The following is a 7,554-nucleotide window of genomic DNA, read 5'->3' as shown; positions in this document are numbered from 1 at the left end:
AAAAAATATTGGAATTAAAATTTAACAGAAAAAATTAGACCAAAATGAAAAATTAACAATTTCACAAATAATTCTTTTTTAAAACAATCCCCAACAACGATGCCAAAACTTGTAACGACAAAAATGTGCAAGTATACACAATCGTAACAAGTAATAAAGTAACAAGTAAATGTCGAGTTATCGTACCCACAGGGACTGTGAAAGAAAAATATTTATGAAATGTAAATCAAACACTTTGGTGATGAGACAAATATTTTGTTTTGAAAAAGTGATTTAAAACTAAAAATTAACTAAGTAATAGAAATAAAAAGTAAAAATTCCAAAGCATGATTTCAAAAGAGGATTTTAATCAATATGATATAATTGTGCTAGATCAATTACATTCCTTAACTTAGAATTACTAAACCCATGTTCATGTTGTTACAAATATTTTCATGGCAACTTGATAATTTGTTAACTATTGCAAATACATACTTTCTTAATTAACCAATCTCTCAAACATTTTTCAATTCCAATGCAAAAAATTAATCAATCTTCATAAGCACATATAAGATTAAGTGAGGTAACAATATATTTCTATATTGAAATAGTTTAATCACAATAATCTTGCAAGTTATGCAAGGCTAATGTACCGTTTAATATCGTCGCTAATTTAACCTTCACTACCTTAGAAGATTAAAATGCAACAATTAAATATTTTGTCAATTAATTATATTTGGAATACGTTTAATAATTAATTAATTCATTACCTTACATTTTATACTGCAACATAAGCATGGTTTTATTGAATCGAACAACTTACCAAGGCCTATAACAACACAAACATGATTTTAATAATTCAAGTGGACAGAATGCAATCAATCTAACATGAATTAATTTAAGTCATTTTAATTAGACATGAACAACAAAAAAATAATTCTTCATATTCATGATCACAGCATAAAAAAGAAAATTACAGAGAAGGGAACTAAGAAGCAAATCCAGTATTTCTCTTAAGCCAGACTAGTATGCTCCTCTTCTTCTCTGCTTGTTGTGTTGAACCGAGTTCTCTACAAAAAATTAAATGATGCTATTCCAAGGTGGAAGCAGACTCCTTTTCTAGAGGGAAATCGACAAGGGAAATGGGAAAATAAGGAAGGGAATAGAAGTGAGAAAGTAAGTAAAAGAGAGAGATGTTTGGGAAATGAAGGGTGTGTTTAATGAGGAAGGGAAGAAGGGTATTTATAGGTGGGAATGGATGAGAAAAATAACAAATAAATAGCAGCCACTCCTCTTCCCTTGGTTGGCCATATATGGTGCAAGTTTGAATGGCTCAAACTTGTTATTTTAAGCTAGGGGCAAAAGTTTGATGGCAGGAAAAGTAGAGGGGTTTGATAAGGATTTTAAGAAAACTTCAAAGGCTATTTTGCAAGTTTGGAAATCAACTAAAATCATTTGAAAGGACTTGAATAGGGGTTTGAATAGGATTATCAAAAATGGAATAAGTTGAGGATCAAGAATCGATACTTCCTACCTCGTATCGATGACTTGTTTGATCAATTGAAAGGAGCTTCTGTCTTTTCTAAAATCAATCTGAGATCTAGTTACTATCTGTTGAAAGTAAAAGATAGTGACGTACGTAAAACAACATTCTGTATGTGTTACGACCATTACGAATTCTTGGTGATGCCTTTTGGTTTGACTAATTCTCTTGCGACATTCATGGATCGCATGAACCTTATTTTCCAATGTTATTTATATCAATTTTGGGTAGTTTTGATTGACGAAATTTTAATCTATTCAAAATCTGAAGCAGAGCACGAACAACATCTTGGGATTGTTTTGCTAGTGTTGCGAGAAAAGCAGTTATACAAGAAGCTTAGCGAATGTGAAATTTGGTTTTCTGAAGTTGTGTTTCTTGGGCATGTTATTTCAACTGATGGGATTAGAGTTGATCCAAAATATATTGAGGCCATTTTTCAGTGGAAAGCACCAAGAATTGTGTCGAAAGTTCACAGTTTTCTTGGTTTAGTAGGTTACTATCAAAGATTTGTAAATGGATTTTCGAAAATACCTATGCTAATGACAAAACTTTTACAAAAGAATATGTAGTTTTTTTTTGGAATAATCAGTGCCAAGAAAGTTTCGAGAAATTGAAACAGATGTTGATTGAAGCGCTAGTTCTAACCTTGCTTGAATCAGGGAAAGATTTCGCGGTATTTAGTGATGTTTCTTTAAATGGTTTGGGTTGTGTTTTGATGCAAGAAGGGAAAGTAATTGCGTATGCATCTTGCTAGCTTTGCTAGCTAGAAACACATGAACGTAATTATCTGACGCACAATTTAGAGCTAGCTTCTATGGTTTTTGCTCTAAAAATTGGGGGGAATCTATATGGTGAAAACTGTCACATTTATACCGATCATAAAAGTCTTAAATATCTTTTAACTCAGAAGGAGTTGAATTTGAGACAACGTCATTGGATTGAACTTCTGAAAGATTATGATTATGTTATTGATAACCACCCTAGTAAAGCTAACGTCGTAGCTAATGCCTTGAGTAGGAAGGCAACTATTGAGTTGCGAACGATGTTCACTCAGCTTAGCATTAGCAATGACGGTAGTTTTTTAGCTGAATTGAAAGTCAAACCGGTGTTGTTTGACCATATCAGAGTAGCACAGTTTGATGACACCAAATTGGAGAGAATAAGATATATGGTTCAAAATGGCTTATTGGAAAACTTCAGCATTGATAACTGTGATTGTCTAATGTTTCGTAATTGAATCTATGTTCGGGATGTTGTGGAATTAAAAGAGTTGATACTTCGTGAAGCCCACGACAACCTTTTTTCTTTGTATCTCGGTAGAACAAAAATGTATCACGATCTTCGAGAGTTGTATTGGTGGCCCAGAATGAAAAGAGAAATAGTTGAGTTCGTAGCTAAAAGTCTAACTTGTCAGCAAGTTAAGGCGGAACATCAGGTTCCCACTAGTTTACATCAGTCTATTTCTATTCCTGAATGGAAATGGGAGTGCATAATGATGGATTTTGTAACAGGGTTACCATTATCTCTGAGTAAGAAAAATGCAGTTTGGGTAATTTTTGAATGACTTAGAAAATTGGCCCATTTTATTACTGTCAAAATCGATTGGTCACTTTTGAAACTTGCTGAAGTTTACATTCGAGAAATTATCAAATTACACGGCATGCCTATGTTGATTATCTCTGATCGGGATCCCCGATTTCCTTCGAGATTCTGGAAACAGTTGTATGAATCTCTTGGTATAAGAGTCAATTTCAACACAACATCTCACCCTCAGACAGACGAACTATCTAAACTTGTTATTCATATTTTGGAAGATATGCTTCGAGCCTGTGTAATTTATTTTGAATGATGTTGGGCATGTTATTTACCTTTGGTTGAATTTGTATACAATAATAGCTTCCAGTCGAGCATTCAAATGGCTCCGTATGAAACTTTATATAGTCCTAGGTGTCAAACACCTATTTGTTGGTCAAAGTTGAGTGAAACAAAATTCATTGGGCCAGAAATAATCCAAGAAATAGATGAAACAATTAAGATAATCCGTGATAGATTGAAAACAACTTTTGATTGACAGAAATTATTGGCAATCACCCATATTATGGAAAGTCAAAGATAAGGGTATCAAATATTAGAAATTCAAAGATGTGGGTATCGAAATATTGACATAAGAAATCTGAGATATTTGCAATATTTGGTCCCTAATTGTATAGTGACTTTGCAAGTTGATCCCTGAACCTCGACTATAAATAGCCCTAACCATCTCTTATTCATTGTATCCTATATTTGCCATTCTCTAATTAAGTCATTATTCTCTCTCTCTCTCTTTGTAAATTTTCACTTGTATTTTGGAGTGAAATATATTTGGTAGTGCTCGAGGACGTAGGAAAAATTTGCTGAACCTCGTTAAAATTGTTGTGTTCTTTATGGTATTATTCTGCATATTTTGTGAGTGTGATTGTAGCGATTTATTGTGCTATTAAATTATGATTGAGGGATATTCTGGCTAGAAAAGACCTAGTACTTAAGCGATCCTTGTGATACGCCTCTCTTTCCTGGTGGAAACACGAAAATTTATGTGTTTTTACATGCCTTTTTTAATTTAAAATCATGCTATTTCGGTTAAATTCTTGTCAAAAAATAATTAAATATTATAAAATAATTAAATTATGTTAAAAATATGAACATGATGAATTTTAATTAATTTTATATTTAATTTTGATTAATTTTGACTATTTTTGATAGATTCGCACAAAGGGTAAAAATTGGCTCGGTAGACAGTGCTCGAAGGATCAAACCGAAAAGCAATTTGAAGCATCGAGACAAATTTATTTCCAGCCTAAGATTTTCCAAAAATGTGTGTTAATTCATAATATAATTAATTTTCATTTATTCTCAATTTAATTTGGGCTAAATAAATTATTATTAATTAATATGGAAAAAAAATGGTCTAGTTGAATTGCACTGGTTGAACCGAATCTAGTGAACCGAACCAGCCACCAATTGGGCTGCCTAGAACCGTCCATATGCTGACCCAAATCAGCATTTTAGCTAAATAAATAAGCTTGAAAAGAAGCCCTTGAAGAACTATCAACCTTGCATTCAAACCCCTCCAAAAAATGTGGCTTTATGGATTTGCCCTAGGCTATTTTTAGCAAAGTTGAATCTCTCAACTTTGCCATGTGTGGCTGGCCAAGGGGGTATCTTTGGCTGATGGAATTTTCTATTTTTAGCAGCCACAATCAGCTATAAAAGCCACCCCTTGCTGATCATTCAAATCATCCCTCACACTCTCATTCTCTCTTCTCTTCTCTCACTTTCTCTTAACTTTTCCTTCCCATTTTCCCTTTCGTTCAAGTGCCGATTTCTTCTCTTGGGAAAAAGGTCCTCATCATCCATTTTTGAGCAGCAATTAAAGTGTTCATAAGCCACCTTGATAGCCGAGGACAACAAAAAACGAAGAACGGAGAAATCAGTCAAGCAACGGAGAAACACCTGATTTGCTTCTTGTTCCTTCTCTCTTTAAATTTCGTTGTTGTTTTGACAAACATGTTTATAAATATTTATGCTATTGAAATGGTTATTTTAATCAATCTAGCTTGAATTTAATCTGTTTTTGGTTGATTATATTTTGCCTGCTTGAATTATTGAAATTGTGTTTGTGCTGTTATAGGCATTGGTAAGATACTTGATTAAGTAAAATCATGCCTAAGTTATTCTTGAAATATTAATTGTTATATAACTAATGAATTAATTATTAAATCATATTGAAATTGTAATTAATTGACACAATACTTAATCAGTGCATGTTTATTCTTCAAAGGTAGCTGAAGTTAATTTAGCATTGTATTTGGCGATACATATGCCTTGCATAACCTGCAAGATTATTGTGATTAAATTGTTTCAAGGTAGAAATACTCTATTACCTCACTTGATCTTTTATATGCTTGTGAAGATTGATTAATCGCTTGGATTGACATTGAAAAATGTTCAAGAGATTGATTAATTTAATAAGTATGTATGAGTAGTAGTTAGCAAATTACCGAGTTGCCGTGAATTTGTTTGTAGCAGTATAAACTTAAGTTTAATAATTCCAAGTTAAAGGAATGTAATTAATCAAACACAATTATATCATCTTGATTAAACCTTATTTGAAATCATGCATTAGAACCTTTTTATTTTTAAATTTTTTTTACTTAGTTTTTAACCCTTAGTTTTTAATCATTTTTAAACCAAAATATTTTCCATCACCAAAGTGTTTTAACATCAATTTCATAAATATTTCTTTTTACAGTCCCTGTGGGTACGATAACTTGACATTTACTTGTCATTTTATTACTTGTTGCGATTGTGTACACTTGCACATTTTCGTCGTTCCAAGTTTTTGGCGCCGTTGTCGGGGACTATTTTAAAAAAAAGCCATTATTTGTGAATTTGTTTTTACACTTTGGTTTATTTATTTTCCTGTCTAAATCTTTACTTACTTAATCTTTTTGTGATTATTTCAGGTTTTTATGAGTGTTGACCAGATTATCGACTTACTTATTGTGGACCCTGAAATAGAACGAACCTTTCGACAGCGAAGAAGACAAGCGAACCAGAGAAGGACCGAAGAAATAAACTTTGAGAATATGAATCAAGGAAACAGAGCAAACCTTGCTCAAAATCCTATCCTTATTGCTGATGATAGAGATAGAGCTTTACGACAGTATGCTGTGACAATATTTAACAATCTTAATTTGGGTGTTACGAGACCCAAAATCGAGGCACAACAATTTGAGCTGAAGCCAGTCATGTTCCAGATGCTTCAGACTGTGGGCCAATTCAGTGGAATGCCTACTGAAGATCCTCATCTTCACTTAAGACTATTTATGGAAGTAAGCAATTCTTTTAAGTTAGCCGGAGTACCCGAAGATGCATTACGACTGAAGCTGTTCCCATATTCGCTAAGGGATAGGGCTTGTGCCTGGTTAAACTTATTGGCACCGAACTCTATTTCTACATGGCAAGATTTAGTCGAGAGATTGCTCATGAAGTATTTCCCGCCGAGCAAGAATGCCAAGTTGAGGAATGAGATCACTGCCTTCCGACAAATGGATGATGAGTCCCTGTATGAGGCATGGGAAAGGTACAAAGAGTTATTACGAAAGTGCCCTCATCATGGAATCCCAGATTCCATTCAACTTGATACATTCTATAATGGTCTCAACGCTCACACGAGGATGGTAGTGGACGCCTTTGCTAATGGTGCTCTCCATTTTAAGTCTTATAATGGGGCTTACAAAATTATTGAGAGGATTGCCAGCAACAATTATCAATGGTAGTGGACCCTTATTGATGTGCTGAAGGGCGAGCTCACTATGCGTGTTCAGGATGATCAGGTAACATTTAACGTCTTTAACTCTATACGATTTCCTGACACAATGGATGATTGCTCTACAATGTCCAATTTAGAGGATTTAATAGTGGAGAAGGAACTCAACTGTGTTAAGGACCCACTGGAAATAATTTTGGCATTAGATCCTCCAAATGATGAAGAGGAGGATGAATACTTAGCTTTGCTAGAAGCTAATCAAGGGGGATTTAATCCGCAATCCTGTTTTCAATCTTTGGAGTTAGAAAAGAGGGACTATTCCCAACCAAAAAAGTCGATCGAGGGGCCACCTAAATTAGAATTCAAGGTATTACCTTCTCATTTAAAATACGTTTATTTAGGTAACGCTGCTACTCTGCCTGTGATTGTTTTAGCAGAATTGACCACTAAGCATGAAGAGAAACTTATCTTAGTGCTGAAACAATTCAAGAAGGCCACCGAATGGACCATAGCTGATATTAGCAGTATTAGTCCATCTGTATGCATGCACAAGATTATCCTGAAAGATGGTAAAAAAGGGATGATCAATGGACAACGGAGACTAAACCCCATCATGAAGGGCGTAGTAAAAAACGAGATCATTAAGTGGTTAGATGCGGGAATCATCTATCCCATCTCAAATAGTTCATGGGTAAGCTCGATTCAGTGTGTGCCAAAAAAA

At 33.9% G+C, this 7,554-nt stretch overlaps 1 non-coding gene across 1 annotated transcript; it reads right to left on the bottom strand.

Annotated features, from left to right (window-relative positions):
* Positions 1 to 6,579: 6,579 nt before the first annotated feature.
* LOC128036481 (small nucleolar RNA R71) lies at positions 6,580 to 6,686 on the bottom strand. Its single transcript, XR_008193276.1, has one exon. It is a non-coding gene; the product is annotated as a small nucleolar RNA R71 (small nucleolar RNA).
* Between the last annotated feature and the right edge of the window lie 868 nt (positions 6,687 to 7,554).

This window comes from Gossypium raimondii, chromosome 13 (assembly GCF_025698545.1).
Source record: "Gossypium raimondii isolate GPD5lz chromosome 13, ASM2569854v1, whole genome shotgun sequence".
NCBI classification, from domain to species: domain Eukaryota; kingdom Viridiplantae; phylum Streptophyta; class Magnoliopsida; order Malvales; family Malvaceae; genus Gossypium; species Gossypium raimondii.
Note: the sequence above shows the minus strand (reverse complement) of the source record. Positions and strands in the feature narration are given on the sequence as shown.